Source organism: Cicer arietinum, chromosome 2 (assembly GCF_000331145.2).
Source record: "Cicer arietinum cultivar CDC Frontier isolate Library 1 chromosome 2, Cicar.CDCFrontier_v2.0, whole genome shotgun sequence".
NCBI classification, from domain to species: Eukaryota; Viridiplantae; Streptophyta; class Magnoliopsida; order Fabales; family Fabaceae; genus Cicer; species Cicer arietinum.
In genome coordinates this window covers 26,192,533-26,211,487 of record NC_021161.2, presented here as the reverse complement: position 1 = coordinate 26,211,487, position 18,955 = coordinate 26,192,533, and the positions used below count along the sequence as shown (strand labels likewise).

General features: G+C 34.4%; 1 pseudogene; it reads right to left on the bottom strand.

Annotated features, from left to right (window-relative positions):
* Positions 1 to 494: 494 nt before the first annotated feature.
* On the bottom strand, positions 495 to 5,239 carry LOC140919398 (uncharacterized; annotated as a pseudogene).
* Between the last annotated feature and the right edge of the window lie 13,716 nt (positions 5,240 to 18,955).

Below are 18,955 nucleotides of genomic sequence, written 5' to 3'. Positions count from 1 at the left end.
AGTTAGGCTTTTGAATCACTGAAAACAAGTATATAGAACTCGAGATATGAACGCAGGTTACTGATCACGAAAATTGGAAGAATTGGAGTATTAGGATTTGATATAAAGGGAACTCAATATTATTATTCAGCAACGAAACAAAGAACAAAATGGCGCCACAATCTAGGGATTGATAAGCCAAAAAGAACGCCACAAGGATTAACAACCTTGATAAGTTCAAGATGAATTCTTTCAAAAACTCTAGAGAGCAAAGCCTCACAAAAATAATAATCAAAATCTCCCTAAGAAAATTAAGGGTTTGCCTTTTATAATGGCAACTCCTAAAAAGTTCTCTAAATTTGGCCCAACAGACATTTTTTTCAGTTACACCCAAATTCTTATGAATTTAGTCTATTACTTTAATTTAAACTAATATTAAAATTTGATAACACATAGATGCCGCCTTCATTCCTTAACTTCTTCAATTTTGGTTAACCAATTGACTATCTTGGGCTTTAATTCTTCATGAGTTGTACTTGCTTCAAATAAGTGGTTATCAAGTTATTTAGAACCTCCTTCGCCTTCTTTGACCTTGCTCTTGTCATTGGGGTTCCAAGACCTTGAATATCCTCTTGGCTTTCTTCCTTGGTTATGCATTATGTGTCCTCATCATTCCCTCCTTCTTGAACTGAATTTGCCCTCAAATTGCAGTCTTCTTCCGCTGCATCATAAAGAGACAAATCAGCCACATTAAAAATAGGACTAACACCATACTCACCTGGAAGATCTATTTTGTAGGCATTATCATTAATTTTGGACAACACTTGAAAAGGTCCATCTCCCCTTGGTTGGAGCTTAGATTTCCTTTGAGAAGGAAACCTTTCCTTCCTTAAATGAACCCAAACCCAATCACCAGGTTCAAACACAACCTTTTTCCTTCCTTTATTAGCTTGTCGAGCATAGCTATCCACTTTCTTTTCAATTTGTGTTTTTACCTTCTCATGTAATTTTCGAACATATTCAGCCTTAGCATTCCCATCCTTATGAATTAGAATAGAACTATTTGGCAAAGACATTAAATCAAGAGGGGTGAGAGGGTTAAAACCATAAACAATTTCAAAGGGAGAATAACGAGTAGTGCTATGAACAACCCTATTATAGGCAAACTCAACATGGGGCAAACATTCTTCCCATGTCTTAATATTCTTTTGGATTACAGCCCTTAGAAGAGAAGAAAGAGTTCGATTTACTACCTCAGTTTGGCCATCAGTTTGTGGGTGGCAAGTCGTGGAAAAGAGAAGTTTAGTTCCAAGCTTACCCCAAAGTGTCCTCCAAAAGTGACTAATGAATTTAGTGTCTCGGTCACTCACAATGCTTCTGGGTATACCATGAAGTCTAACTACTTCTTTAAAGAACAAATCTGCCACGTGACAAGCATCATCCACTTTTCTGCAAGGTATAAAGTGAGCCATCTTGGAGAATCTGTCTACCACCACAAAAATTGAATCTTTTCCGCTCTTAGACCGAGGAAGACCTAAAACAAAATCCATAGAAATATCAATCCAAGGGGAGTTAGGTATTGGTAAAGGAGTATACAAACCATGAGGCATAACTTTAGACTTAGATTTCTTACAAACAATGCATCTTTCACACAATTTGCGTACATCACGTTTCATGTGTGGCCAATAAAAATGTTCATGCAACATGTCTAAAGTCTTTTGTACTCCAAAATGTCCCATTAATCCCCCCTCATGTGCTTCCTTCACAAGCAAATCCCTAATGGAACCTTTAGGCACACATAACCTCTTTTCTTTAAATAAATAGTCATTATTCTTAAAATACCCATTTTGGGCAGCATGCACACAAGATTTATATATTTGAGAAAATTCGGAATCATGTTCATACAATTCTTTAATTACCTCAAAACCAATAAACTTAGTTTCAAGAGTAGAGAACAAAACATACCTTCTTGAAAGTGCATCAGCAACAACATTTGACTTACCTTTTTTATGCTTGATCACGTACTGAAATTGCTCAAGAAATTCAACCCACTTGGCATGTCTCTTGTTGAGCTTACCTTGGCTCCTTAAATACTTCAATGATTCGTGATCACTATGTATTACAAATTCCTTTGGTAAAAGATAGTGCTGCCATGTTTGTAGTGCTCTCACTAATGCATACAATTCTTTATCATATGTAGGGTAATTAAGGGCAGCACCATTAAGTTTCTCACTAAAATAAGCAATGGGATGTCCCTCTTGCATCAAAACAGCCCCTATCCCCACATTTGATGCATCACATTCAATTTCAAAAGATTTAAAGAAATTAGGCAATGAAAGAATAGGTGCATGAGTCAATTTTCCTCTTTAAATACTTCAATGATTCGTAATCACTATGTATTACAAATTCCTTTGGTAAAAGATAGTGCTGCCATGTTTGTAGTGCTCTCACTAATGCATACAATTCTTTATCATATATAGGGTAATTAAGGGCAACACCATTAAGTTTCTCACTAAAATAAGCAATGGGACGTCCCTCTTGCATCAAAACAGCCCCTATCCCCACATTTGATGCATCACATTCAATTTCAAAAGATTTAAAGAAATTAGGCAATGAAAGAATAGATGCATGAGTCAATTTTTCTTTGAGGGTAGCAAATGCTTGCTCTTGTTTTTCACCCCATTTATATCCCACATTCTTTTTAATCATTTCATTTAAAGGTGCAGCTAATGTACTAAAATCTTTAACAAACCTCCTATAGAAACTAGCTAAGCCATGAAAGCTTCTTACCTCGTTAACATTCTTAGGAGTTGGCCACTCTTGAATAGCTTTCACCTTTTCTTGATCAACCTGCACTCCCTATGAGCTAATAACAAAACCAAAAAAAACTACATGATTTGTATATAAAACACATTTTTCCATTTTGCATACAATTTCTCACGCCTAAGAGCTTCCAACACACTTCTCAAATGCAAAAGATGATCATCGTAAGATTTGCTATAAATCAAAATCTCATCAAAGTAGACCACAACAAATTTCCCTAGAAACTCCCTTAACACATGGTTCATCAACCTCATGAAAGTGCGAGGCGCATTTGTTAGTCCAAAGGGCATGACAACCAATTCATAAAAGCCATATTTTGTTTTAAAGGCTGTTTTCCATTCATCTCCTTCTCTAATCCTAATTTGATGATATCCACTTTTAAGATCAATTTTTGAAAACACACAAGCACCATGCAATTCATCCAAAAAATCATCTAATCTAGGAATGGGATGTCTATACTTTACCGTGATATTATTGATGGCTCTACAATTGGTGCACATCCTCCAAGTTCTATCATTCTTAGGTACAAGAATAAGGGGGACTGCACATGGACTTAAGCTCTCTTGCACCCATCCCCTTTGCATCAAGTCTTCAACTTGCCTTTGGATCTCTTGGGTCTCTTGGGGGTTAGCTCTATATGCTGGCCTGTTGGGCAATGAAACACCTGGAATGAGATCAATTTGATGTTCTATACCTCTTATAGGTGGTAGGCCTTGGGAACCTCTTTGGGAATTACATCTTCAAAATCCTGCAACAAAGAAACAACTTCACTAGGAAAAGAATTGGTTAGATCTGCAACCTTTAAGTCACTCTCCTTGCTTAAAAGCAATAGCATTGGCTTTTTTAATTGCATAGCCTTTTTAACCTCTTTTTCTTTTATGAACAAATTTTGTGTTTTTCTCTCTTTCTTTTCATTCTCTTTTTCTTTTCCCTCTTTTTTTTGACTATTTTTTTCTTTTCTCTCTTTTTTTCTTTTCTCTCTCATTTTGGATTCATCCTCACCAACCTCTCTTGGAGACAAAGGAGCAAGAGTAATTTTGCGTTCTTTATGTATAAAAGAGAACTTATTTGTATAACCATCATGGTTGCTTTTCTTATCATACTGTCATGGCCTTCTAAGAAGTAAATGACAAGCCTCCATCAGAACTACATCACATATAACTGTATCCTCATACCTCCCAATAGAAAAATTCACTTCCACTTGCCCACTTACAATTTGCTCGCCTTCCTCACTAAGCCATTGAAGTTTGTATGGTTCTGGATGGGGTTTAGTCACTAGGTTCAATTTTGATATCATTCTTGCACTTGCAACATTAGTGCAGCTTCCTCCATCTATAATTAAAGAACATAACTTACCTTGGATGAGACAACGAGTATGAAAAATATTTTTCCTTTGTGTTTTATCTAAGTCTCTTGATTGGCTGCCCAACATTCTTCTAACCATAAACAAGTCTCCTCCCTCAGCAATTTCTTCCTCATTCTCTTCATCACTAGATGCAGCAGATTCAGAAGATGACTCGCTAGAAATATCTCCATTCTCCTTAAGCAACATGGTCTTCTTAGTTGGACATTCAGAAGCTATGTGACCTCTTCCCGAACATTTGAAACATTTAATTTCACTACTTTTTGTTTTCTTATGAGCATCACTGGATTTATTTTGAATTCTCTGAGGTGCAACCGTGGATGTGTTTGATGATGTACTTCCCTCCTTCTTATTTCTATCCTTCCAACTATAGGAGTTAAAGTTAGAAGAGTTCTTTCTGACACCTTTTCTTTTCAGTTGTTGTTCTACCTTAGTAGCTTGATGCACTAAGTCCTCCAATTCCACATAATTTGTAATTCCACAACATCACTTATATCACTATTCAGCCCCTGTAAGAAACGTGCCATAGAAGCTTCCCTATCTTCACTAATATTTGCTCTAATTAAGCACACCTCCATCTCCTTATAATAATCATCCACACTTTTGCTACCTTGTGTGAGCCTTTGAAGCTTATTGTGAAGGTCTCTATGATAGTAAGAAGGAACAAATCTCTTCTGCATTAACCTCTTCATCTCCACCCAAGTATCCACCATTGGTTCTTCACACCTCACTCTTTCTTTTTGTAATTGGTCCCACCAAATGAGTGCATAATCAGTAAATTCCATGGCTGCAACCCTTACCTTCTTCTCTGCTGTGTAATTATTGCATGAAAAGAGTTGTTCAATTTTCATCTTCCACTCAAGGTAGGTCTCCGGATCACTTTTTCCTTGAAAAGATGGTATTTTAAGCTTCACTCCCTCTATTCTATCTCCTCTACCACCACCTTCAGTTTCTCTTCTCCTCCTCCTACCTCCGTCATCGCCATAATTTTCTTGATTTTCTAACTGTTCAATTCTAGCATGTAAATCTTCAGTATGTTCCCTCAACATTCTTTGCATTTGAGCCGTTATAGCCTCCACTAACAATCTAGTGTTTACTCCTGGAGGAGGGCTATCATCACCACCTATTCCTGCCATACTTTAAACAAATGAAAAAAAACAAGTAAAGTAAAAAAATAAAGGACCTCACCACATAGCTCACGTGTTTACACTCTTGAATTTGTCACTCGTGTTTCACTCAATTTGGCTTTTTTTTTTTATATATAATGAATCTCTCTTGCCTTTTTCCACTCAATTGCTCACTTCAAGTTCTTAATTGAATCAACAAGAACTTTAACATTTGAACCCAAAAATCAGTATGAAGAATTTAGAGTAACACAAAGCAGTAGTAATGTGATTGGCAAAAATAATCTAAGGAATTTTGTCAAACAGGTAGTGTGCACTACTTTTAACAATACTATTATTTTTTTTTTTTTTTTTATATAAAGAATCTCTCTTGCCTTTTTCCACTCAATTGCTCTCTTCAAGTTCTTAATTGAATCAACAAGAACTTTAACATTTGAACCCAAAAATCAGTATGAAGAATTTAGAGTAACAAAAAGCAGTAGTAATGTGATTGGCAAAAATAATCTAAGGAATTTTGTCAAATAGGTAGTGTGCACTACTTTTAACAATACTATTTTTTTTTTGTATTCTTTTTTTTTTTGTATTTTTTTTAAGTAGCAGCAACACACTAAGTTGCTAAGAACAACAATTCAACAAAACGATACAACTAGAAATTTAGGTATCACAAAAAAAAATGCATAAACAAAATTTTCCTCAATTCCAAACCTAGAGACAAGCTCTGGTACGACATGAAATGATCCTAATAGTCATAGTTCACTTTAAAGATCGTTCTAGGTCGGAAACTTACAAATTTGAGTGAAAATCGCGTATTGCTGGTGAATGCGATAAACAGTGCTACGAAACCCCGATTCGGCCGATTCCAAAACAAGGTGAAAGATGACGTTCCGAAACACAAGTTTGGCTTTTGAATCACCGAAAACCAGTATATAGAACTCGAGATATGAACGCAGGTTACTGATCACGAAAATTGGAAGAATTGGAGTATTAGGATTTGATATAAAGGGAACTCAATATTATTATTCAGTAACGAAACAAAGAACAAAATGGCGCCACAATCTAGGGATTGATAAGCCAAAAAGAACGCCACAAGGATTAACAGCCTTGATAAGTTCAAGATGAATTCTTTCAAGAACTCTAGAGAGCAAAGCCTCACAAAAATAATAATCAAAATCTGCCCCTCCATGAGGTTACAAATGCTTATTTATACTAAGTCTATCTCTAAACCTAAATGGGTCATAAGTGACACCATTCTCTAGGCCCATATTAGTCTTACATCTTATTTTTTTTTCTAAAATAAACTTAATGTAAGTAAGTAAAGTATCTTCACTTACACATAACAAAAACTAAATCAATAATAAAACCATTACAATTCCAAATCAAAGCAAACTAAGAATTAATACAAACCAAATTAAAATATATAAAGTTTATCCTAATTTATTAAAATATGAATCATCTTCATGCTCTTGAGATCCTTATCAGTTACAAACCCTAATTGGACAAGAATGAGCCAAGGAAGGACTTCCAAGACCTTGAATATCCTCTAGGCTTTCTTCTTTGGTTATGCATTCTATGTCCTCATCAATAGGCCTAATTAGAACTCTATTCATCACATGAGTAGCTGTGTTTATTGTATCTGCCCAAAAGTATTTTGGAAGCTTAGAGTCATTAATCATTGTTCTAGCAAGTTCTTCTAGAGCTCTATTCTTCCTTTCTACAACTCCATTCTGTTGTGGAGTTCTTGGGGCTGAGTAAATGTGGTGAATTCCATTTTGATCACAGTAATTGTCAAAAGATTCATTTTGAAATTCTCCACCATGATCACTCTTAATGGTAACTATTTTCTGATTTATCTCATTTTGAACTTGATTCGCAAATTTTTTGAAAATTGAGAAGGCATCACTTTTGTGAGACAGAAAATAGGTCCATGTATATCTAGAGAAATCATCAACTAAAACATAGCCATAAAAATTTTCTCCAAAACTTTTTACTTGAGAGGGACCAAATAGATCCATGTGGATCAATTGTAGAACTTTATTAGTTTGTACTAAGTTTATTGGTGGGAAAGAAGACTTGACTAACTTACATTTCTCACAAGAGTCACATAATTTCTCCTTAGTAAATTTTCTGTTTGGAAGACCTAGCACTAGTTGTTTGCTAACAAGTTTGTTAAGATGGTTTACATGTGTGTGAGCTATTCTCTTATGCCACAATCAATCTTCATCAGATTTAGATAACAAACAACAAACATTACTTACAGGCAAAGAGTCAAGATCAATCATATATATATTATTTACCCTTTCACCTACCAATTTTAAGCTATCATCTTCTTTGTGCTCAAGTGTACAAGTATGTGATGTAAAATATACCTGGTAGCCTTTATCACAAAGCTGACTAATGCTAAGCAGATTGTGTTTCACACCTTTTACATAGAGAACATCCTTGATTATAGTTGTTGATTCACTCCCTATGTCTCCAGCACCAAGTATTTTGCCTTTGTTGTTGTCACCATACTTTACATATCCTCCGTCTTTTAAATTAAGCGATATAAATTTTGATTTGTCTCCAGTCATATGCTTCGAACATCCACTGTCTAGATACCATGAATGAGTTTTGGATGTCAAGCAGATCTGCAAAACAATATTCAGACTTTGGTTTTAGGTACCCAATTTAGATTCGGTCCTTGAGGGTTAGTCTCAATCACAGGTTTGTTTACTCTCCAAACTTGTTTCCATCCCTTGTTAGCAAGCTTTTTCAGTTTACAATTAAATGATATATGTCCTTTTTTGCAACAAAAATGGCATGAAAAAGTAGAGAATGTACTGTGAGTTGGTTTACTGCAAACATCATGAATTGACTTTGATCTAACAAAATTATGATTCTTTTGAACATTCCTATTTGGTCTATAGCCAATTCCAGATTTTTCATTAGCATTCTTTTGGTTGCCAAGAAGAACATTCAGGTTGTTTCTACCATTTGTAAATTTTGCTAAATCAAATTTTAGTGATTCAACTTTTCTTTCAAGTTCAATAATGCTAGTGAGTTTATCATGTGCTTCCTTTTTCAATAGTTCATTCAAGTCTTCAAGCAACTTATGATCTTTTTTAATTTCTTCATACATCATGCATTGTTTTTCTAACATTTTCTTAGTGCAAATCAATTGTTTGACTACCTTAATATGTTCATCATGCAATTCATTGAAAGCATCATGCAATTCTTCATAAGAGGGATTAGAGGTAGTACTTACATCGATGTCTGAATCTGAGTCAACGTTAGCCATTAAACACAAGTTTGTTTCTTCATCTTCTGAATTTTCAGACGATTCTTCATCATTGTCATTCCAAGCTATGTAGGCTCTTTTAGTTTTTGAAGATGGTTGATCCTTGCCTTTATCTTTCACAAACTTGTTTCTATTTTGCAGTTGAAAATATTCAGATCTAATGTGGCCTGATTTTCCAAATTCATAGCAAGTTATCACTTTGCTATCATTTGTCTTATTCTTGCTAAAGCTTTTTGCCCTTGAACTGGATGGTTTCTTTGATTGGACTCCTTTCTTCTTCAGAAATTTCTTGAATTTTCTGACCAGCATTCCGATTTCAGGTTCTTCATCAGTTTCACTTTCGGAATCATCAGTACAAGTTTCTGGTTCAGATTTTAGTTTATGAGTTTGAGCTTTCAGAGATAGTCCTTTTCTTTTCCGATCAGTTTGCTCTGACTCATTCAACCGGTGCAGCTCCATTTCATGTTCTCTGAGCTTACCAAATAGAGTGTCAATGGTCAGGCTTCCAAGATCCTTTGATTCACCAATTGCAGTGACCTTAGGTTGCCATTCTCTTGTCAAGCATCTCATTACTTTGTTTATTTGTTGCTCATTGTCAATTACTTTTCCTAGAGCATTCAAATTGTTAATGACATGTGTGAACCTTGTCTGCAAGTCATTGATTGACTCATCCTTCTTCATATTGAAAAGTTCATATTCATGCATCAGAGTATTTGTTCTGGCCCTCTTGACATCAGTTGTGCCTTCATGAGTTTCTTGGAGTGTATCCCACATTTCTTTGGAAGTTTTGCAATTTGATACCCTGAAAAACTCATCAGCACTCAAAGCATAAGTTATTATATTTTTGGCTTTTGCATTATAGCATACTTTTTTCTTATCATCATCAGACCAATCAGCTCTTGGTTTCTTGATAAATGATCCATTAGTACCAGCAAGTTTAGGCACATAAGGACCATTTTCTATTGCATCTAATATGTCAAGCCCACTTGCCTCTAGAAAGATAAGCATTCTTTCTTTCCAGTACATATAAGCAGACCCATTAAAGGCAGGGGGTCTAGCTAACGAGGCACCTTCGCCCAAGAATTCAATAGAGGACATTTTCTTTTTGAGAACTTAGTCTAAAAGATTAGGCTCTTGATGCCAATTGTTGGTGTAATGACCTCTATCCTAAGGAAGTTCTATACGATACTTTTAACTAGATTATCTAATTCCTTCGTAAGTGATGAACTTAATATCAAAACTAACTTGTTTAATATTAATTCCACTTTAACAGTAAAAGATTCAAAAATTTATTCAAAACTAAGATTCAAGAACACATGCATTATCAAAATAAAGAGTATAGAGATAGAAAAGTGTGGAGCCTGGATTTTTATACTGGTTCGACTATCAGTTTGATAGTGTAGGTCCAGTCCAGGAATCAATTACCTATTCTAGCCTTTATTAGAAATGATTTGAGTATGTTTACAGACTTTCCAGCACCTCACTGCCTATACATCCAACTCAACATCAATCTTCTACAAAAACCAATCTATGCTTAAGAACTACTCGCCAAGCTCTAGCAAGATCAGATTGAAATCTCTTTTAGATGATCACACACTCTAAAAGATGATCACCAGTTTCACAATACTGGATTTCCACACACTTTCTTTTACAAAGATAATTCTTGCAAAAAGACTAAAAACTCTTGATTCAATCACAATCAATTCTCACACTTAATATTTGCCAATAAAGTTTGTGAGTTATAACAATTTCTCTCAAAGTGTATTATTTGAAAAGTTAAGTTCTTTCTATGTATTCTGTAAAAGAATTATGAAAATTGTGATTGATTCAGTTTATATAGTTTCAGAAAAATTTCAGACAAATCGATTTCCCAATCGATTTATTAATGTATATTACCAGCTTAATCGATTTCCTAATCGATTTCGCGTTTCTTATTTTTTTTTTTAATTTCTTGAAATGGATGAACTAATCGATTTGCTAATCGATGTTTTTAATGCATAAATCAGAAATTGATACTCAGTTCATATCAGAGTCGATTGAGTAATCGATTTATAATTGTTTTGTTCAAAATGTAAGATCAAACAATCGATTACTCAGTCGATTCTCTTTTACTAACCAAATCGATTTGCCAATCGACTGATTTCTCCCTGTAACTCAGTCACTTAATCAAATCGATTTGCCAATCGACTAATTTCTCCCTGTAACTCAGATATTTTAGTTACAATCGATGTGCCAATCGAATATGCAGTATGTCTCTGATAAATGATAAACTGATTCATTTATGCAATCGATTATCCAATCGATTTCGTTTAATCACAGAACACAGGTCTGATAAAACATTTTTAAGTAATCGATTTGCAAATCGATTGTCTCAGTGAACATTTTGTTCTATGAATCAAAAAATCGATTAACCAATTGATTAGTAGGAATCTTGTACCTCAAGAAAAGTATATCAATCGATTGTCCAATCGATTTCCTTTGATCATAGAACACAGGTCTGATATCAGCCTTTAAGTAATCGATTTCCCAATCGATTGACTTAGTTAAAACTTGGTTCTATAACTCAGAAAATCGATTGCCCAGTTGATTTCCCAATTGATTGATTAACATACTTATTTTATGATTTCAGTTTTAATTGGCAAATATTAGATGTGTGAAATCATAATGATGAATCTAACTAATAAACACTATGAACACTAGACACATTTACAGATAATCTTCAAGCCTTGTATAATATGATCAATTTTTGCTTGATTGCTTGAGATCGAAGTTTTGTTCTGGTTTTGTCCAAGTGTAGTGTTTGATTCTTTCTTGAAATGTATCTCAACTCAAACTATAAGACTAACCAGATAATGCATATACATTGTATGTTTGGGAGTTACATCAAAATCACAGAGGCATATATCTTACAAAAAACCCTAAATGGACTAGAATTAGCCTAAGGAGGACGAAAATGACCTAAATGCTAATCCAATGACACAAACACACTTATTGAATGCACAAAATTTGTTAAAAATCCTAAATGTAGTAGAATAAGTCGAAGGATGACAAACATGATCAAAATGTTAATCCAATGACACAAATAAATTTAGTGGATGCACAAGATTAGTTAAAAACCCTAAAGTTATTCCTAAATGGACTAGATTAACCATAGGAACGACGAAAATGACCTAAAATTTAATCCAATAACACAAACATATTTATTCGATGCACAAGATTCGTTAAAAACCCTAAAGTGACTAGAATAAGCCTAGGGCGAACGAATATGACCTAAATGTTAATCTAATGACACAAACACAATTATTAGATACACAAGATTGGTTAAAAACCCTAAATGGACTAAAATAAGCCTAAGGAGGATGAAAATGACCTAAATGTTGATCCAATGAAACAAACACACTTATTGGATGCACAACATTGGTTAAAACCCTAAATGGACTAGAACAAGCCTAAGGAGGACGTAAATGACTGAAATGTTAATCCAATGACACAAAGACACTTATTGGATGCACAAGATTGGTTAAAAACCCTAAATGTACTAGAATTAGCCTAATGAGGACGAAAATGACTTAAATGCTAATCCAATGACACAAACACACTTATTGGATGCACAAGATTGGTTAAAAACCCTAAATGGACTAGAAAAACCCTAGCGAAGATGAAAATGACCTAAATATTAATCCAATGACACAAACAAATTTATTGGATGCACTAGATAAGTTAAAAAAAAACCCTAAATGGACTGGAATAAGCCTAGGGAGGATGAAAATGACAAAATGCTAATCTAATGAAACAAACACACTTATTGGATACACAAGGTTGGTTAAAAACCCTAAATGGACTAGAATAAGCATAGGGAGGACGAAAATGATCTAAATGTTAATCAACGGCACAAACATACTTATTGGATGCACAAGTTTGGATAAAAAGTCTAAATGGACTAGAATTAGCCTAAGGAGGACGAAAATCAGTTAATTGCTAATCCATTGACACAAACACACTTATTGGATGCACAAGATTTGTTAAAAACCCTAAATGGAGTAGAATAAGTCGAAGGATGACGAACATGACCTAAATATTAATCCAATGTCGCAAACAAATTTAGTGGATGCACAAGATTAGTTAAAATCCCTAAATGGACTAGATTAACCCTAAGGACGTCGAGAATGACCTAAAATTTAATCTTATAACACAAATATATTTATTTGATGCACAAGATTGGTTAAAAACCCTAAAGTGACTATGACATAAATGTTAATCCAATGACACAAACACAATTATTGGATACACAAGATTGGTTAAAAACCCTAAATGGACTAGAATTGGCCTAAGGAGGACGAAAATGACTTAAATGCTAATTCAATGACACAAACACACTTATTGGATGCACAAGATTACTTTAACAACCCTAAATTGAATAGAATAAGCCTAGGGAGGACAAATGTGACCTAAATGTTAATCCAATGACACAAACAAACTTATTGGATGTATAAGATTAGTTAAAAACCCTAAATGGACAAGAATTAGCCGAAAAATGACGAACATGACCTAAATGTGAAACCAATGACACAAACGAACTTATTGGGTGCACAAGATTATTTAAAAACCTTAAATTGATTAGATTAAACCTAGGAAGTACATAATGACCTAAATTTTAATCCAATGACATAAACGAACTTTTTGGATGCACAAGATTGGCTAAGAACTCTAAATGGACAAGAGTAAGTCAAAGAGTACGAAAATGATCTAAATGTGAATCCAAATACCCAAACGAACTTGTTGGGTGCACAAGATTGGTTAAAAACCATAAACGGACAAGAATGACCATAGGGAGGACGAAAATGACCTAAATGTATATCCAATGACACAAACAAACTTATTGGATGCACAAGATTGGTTAAAAATCCTAAATAGATTAAACAACCCTATGGAGGACGATAATGACCGAAATGTTAATCCAATGACACTAACGAACTTATTGGATGCACAAGACTGTTTAAAAACCCTAAATTGACTAGAATAACCCTAGGGAAGACAAAAATGACCTTAATATTAATCCAATGATACAAACAAACTTATTGGATGCACAAGATTAGTTAAAAACCCTAAATGGACTAGAATAAGCCTAGGGAGGACTAAAATTACCTAAATGTTAATCAACGACACAAACATACTTATTAGATACAAATGTTTGGATAAAAACCCTAAATGGACTAGAATTAGCCTAAGGAGGATAAAAATGACTTAAATGCTAATCCAATGACACAAACACACTTATTGGATGCACAAGATTTGTAAACTACCCTAAATGGCCTAGAATAAGTCGAAGGATGACGAACATGACCTAAATGTGAATCCAACGACACAAACGGACTTATTGGGTGCACAAGATTGGTTACAAACCTTAATTGGACTACAATAACCCTAGGGAAGACGAAAATGACCTAAACTTTAATCCAATGTCACAAATGAACTTAATGGATTCACGAAATTGGTTAAAAGCCCTAAATGGACTAGAATAACCCTATGGAGGACGATAATGACAGAAATGTTAGTCCAATGATACTAACGAACTCATTGGATGCACAAGATTGTTTAAAAACCCCAAATTGACTAGAATAACCATAGGAAGGACCAAAATGAACTAAATATTAATCCAATGACACCAACAAAACTTATTGGTTGCACTAGATTAGTGGAAAACCCTAAATGGTCTGGAATAAGCCTAAAGTGGACAAAAATGACCTAATGCTAATCAATTCAAACAAACACACTTATTGGATGCACAATAGTGGTTAAAATCCCTAAATGGACTAGAATAAGCCTAGGGACGACAAAAATGACCGAAATGTTAACCCAATGACACACACATAATTATTGGATCCACAAGATTGGTTAATAACCCGGATGGACTAGAATAAGCTTAGGGTGGACAAAAACGACTGAAATGTTAATCCAATGACACTAACGAACTTAATGGATACAAAAGTTTGGTTAAAAATCCTAAATGGACTAGAATAACCCAAAGGAGGGCGAAAATGACCTAATTGTTAAACCAATATAACATACACACTTATTGGATGCACAAGATTGGTTAAAAACCCTAAATGGACTAGAATAACCCACAAGAGGACGAAAATGACCTAAATGTTAACTCATCGATACAAACACACTTATTGGATGCACAAGATTGGTTAAAAACCCTTAACGGACTAGAATAACCCTAGGGACGACGAAAACAACCTCAATTTTAATCCAATGACACAAACACATTTATTAGATAAACAAGATTAGTTAAAAACCCTAATTGGAATAGAATAAGCTTAAGGAGGATTAAAATGACCTAAATATTAATCAAATGAAACAAACACACTTATTGGATTCACACGATTAGCTAAAAACCCTAAATGGACTAGAATAACCCTAGGGAGGACGAGAATGACCTAAATGGTAATCCAATGACACAAACATACTTATTTGGTTCACAATATTGGTCAAAAACCCTAAATGGACTAGAATAAGCCTAAGGAGGAGGAAAATAACCTAAATGTTAATCCAATTAAACCAACACACTTATTGGATGCACAAGATACGTTAAAAACCGTAAATGGACTAGAATACGCCTAGGGAGAACGAAATTGACCGAAATATTAATCATATAACACAAACACACTTATTGGATGCACAAGATTGGTTAAAACCCAAAATGGACTAGAATAACTCGAAGGATGACGAACATGGCCTAAATGTGAAACCAATGACAACAAAAGAACTTATTGATTTCACAAGATTGGTTAAAAACCCGAAATGGCCTATAGTAACCCTATGGAAGACGATAATGACCAATACGTTAATCCAATGACACTAACGAACTTATTGGATGCACAAGTTTGTTTAAAAGCCCTAAATGGACTGGAATAATCTTAGGGAGGACGAAAATGATTTAAATATTAATCCAAAGACACAAACATACTTATTGGATTTACAAGATTGGTTAAAAACCCTAAATGGACTAGAATAAGCATGGGTAGGCCGAAAATGAACTAATTGTAGATCCAATGAAACAAACAAACTTATTGGATGCACAAGTTTGGATAAAAACCCTGAATTGACTAGAATTAGCCTAAGGAGGACGAAAATGACTTAAATGCTAATCCAATGACAAAAACACACTTATTGGATGCACAAGATTTGTTAAAAAACTTAAAATGCATTAGAATAAGTCGATGGAAGACGAACATGACCTAAATGTGAATCAAATGACACAAAAGAACGTATTGGATGCACAAGATTAGTTAAAACCCTAAAATGGTCTATAATAACCCTAGGGACTACGCAAATGACCTCAAATTTAATCCAATGACACAAACAAATTTATTCGATGACCTAAACCCACATATTAACCCAATGACCGAAATGTTAACCCAATGAAACAAACACATTTGTTGGATGAACAACATTGGTTAAAAACCCTAAATGGACTGAATAACCCTAGGGAGGACGAAAATGACCTAAATGTTAATCCAATGAATATAACGAACTTATAGAAGGCACAAGATTAGTTATAAACCCTAAGTGGACTAGAATAATCATAGCCAGGAGGAAAATGACCGAAATGTAAAACCAATGACACAAACACAATTATTCGATGCACAAGATTGGTTAAAAACCTTAAATGGAATAAAATAAACCTAGGGAGGACATATTTGAACTAAATGTTAATCCTATGACACAAACACGCTTATTGGATACAAGAGATAGGTTAAAAACCCTAAATAGACTAGAACAAGCCTAAGGAGGATGAAAATGACCTAAATGTTAATCCAATGAAACAAACACATTTATGGGATGCACAAGATTGGTTAAAAACCCTAAATGGACTAGAATAAGCCTAGGGATAACAAAAATGACCAAAATGTTAATCCAATGAAACAAACTCACTTATTGGATGCATAAGATTGGTTAAAACCCCTAAATCGACGAGAATAACCCTAAGGAGGACGAAAATGACCTAAATAACCTATGGAGGACGAGAATAACACCTAAATCGACGAGAATAACCCTATGGAGGACGATAAATGTTATTCCAATGACACTAACGATCTCATTAGATGCACAAGAATTTTTAAATAACCTAAATGGACTGGAATAACACTAGCGAGGACGAAAATGACTAACAAATTAATCCAATGAAACCAACAAACTTATTGGTTGCACTAGATTAGTTAAAAACCCTAAATGGATTGGAATAAGTCAAAAGAGGACGAAAATGACCTAATCTTAATCCAATGAAACAAACACACTTATTGGATGCAGAAGAGTGATTAAAAACTCTAATGGACTAGAATAGCCTAGGAAGGACGAACACACTTATTGAATGCACAAGATTGGTTAAAAACCCTAAATGGACTAGAATTGGCCTAAGGAGGACGGAAATAACTTAAATTCTAATTCAATGACACAAACACACTTATTAGATGCAAATGTTTGGATAAAAACCCAAATGGACTAGAATTCGCCTAAGGAGGATTAAAATGACTTAAATGCTAATCCAATGACACAAACACGTTTATTGGATGCACAAGTTTTTTTAAATACCTAAATGGCCTAGAATAAGTCGAAGGATGACGAACATGACCTGATTGTGAATCCAATGACACAAACGAACTTATTGGGTGCACAAGATTGGTTACAAACCTTAAATGGACTAGAATAACCCTAGGGAAAACGAAAATGACCTAAATGTTAATCCAATGTCACAAATGAACTTATTGGATCCACAAATTGGTTAAAAGCCCTAAATGGACTAAAATAACCCAATGGACGATGATAATGACTGAAATGTTAATCCAATGACACTAAAAAACTCATTAGATTCACAAGATTACTTAAATACCCTAAATGGACTAGAATAACCATAGGAAGGACGAAAATGACCTAAATATTTATCCAATGACACCAACAAAACTTATTGGTTGCACTAGATTAGTTAAAAACCCTAAATGGACTGGAATAAGCCTATAGTGGACGAAAATGACATAATGCTAGTCCAATGAAACAAAAACACTTATTGGATGCACAAGAGTGGTTAAAATCCCTAAATGGACTAGAATAAGCCTAGGGAGGACAAAAATGACCAAAGTGTTAACCCAATGACACACACACACTTATTAGATGCACAAGATTGGTGAAAATCCCTAAATGGACTAGAATACCCTACGAGGGACGAAAATGACCTAAATGTTAATCGAATGAAACAAACGAACTTATTGGATGCAAAAGATTGGTTTAAAACCCTAAATGGACAAGAATAAGTCGAAGGATGACGAAAATGACATAAATGTGAATCCAATGAAAAAAACGAACCTATTGGGTGCACAAGATTGGTTAAAAACCAGAAGTGGACTATATTAACCGTAGGGAGAACAAAAATGACCTAAATGTGAATCCAATGACACAAACAAACTTAATTGATGCAGAAGATTGGTTTAAAACCCTAAATGGACAAGAATAAGTTCAAAGATGTCGAACAAGACACTAATTCGAAGTACAAGATACGTTAAAAAACTCTAAATGGAACAAAATAACCCAACGGAGGACGAAAATGACCTAAATGTTAATCAATAAGACAAAAATACTTATTGGATGCACAAGTTTGGATAAAAATCCTAAATGGACTAGAATTAGCCTAATGAGGACGAAAATGACTTAAATGCTAATCCAATGACACAAACACACTTAGTGAATGCACAAAATTTGTTAAAAACCTTAAATGGAGTAGAATAAGTCGAAGGATGACGAACATGGGCTAAATGTTAATCCAATGACACAAACAAATTTAGTGGATGCACAAGATTAGTTAAAACCCCTAAATGGACTAGATTAACCCTATGGAAGACGAAAATGACCTAAAATTTAATCCAATAACACAAACATATTTATTCGATGCACAACATTCGTTAAAAACCCTAAAGTGACTAGAATAAGCCTAGGGCGAACGAATATGACGTAAATGTTAATCCAATGACACAAACACAATTATTGGATACACAAGATTGGTAAAAAACTAAAACAGACTAAAATAAGTCTAAGGAGGATGAAAATGACCTAAATGTTGATCCAATGAAACAAACACGCTTATTGGATGCACAAGATTGGTTAAAAACCCTAAATGGACTAGAATAAGCCTAGGGAGGACGTAAATGACTGAAATGTTAATCCAATAACACAAACACACTTATTGGATGCACAAGATTGGTTAAAAACCCTAAATGGACTAGAATTAGCCTAATGAGGACGAAAAATTACTTAAATGCTAATCCAATAACACAAACTCACTTATTGGATGCACAAGATTGGTTAAGAACCCTAAATGGACTAGAAAAACCC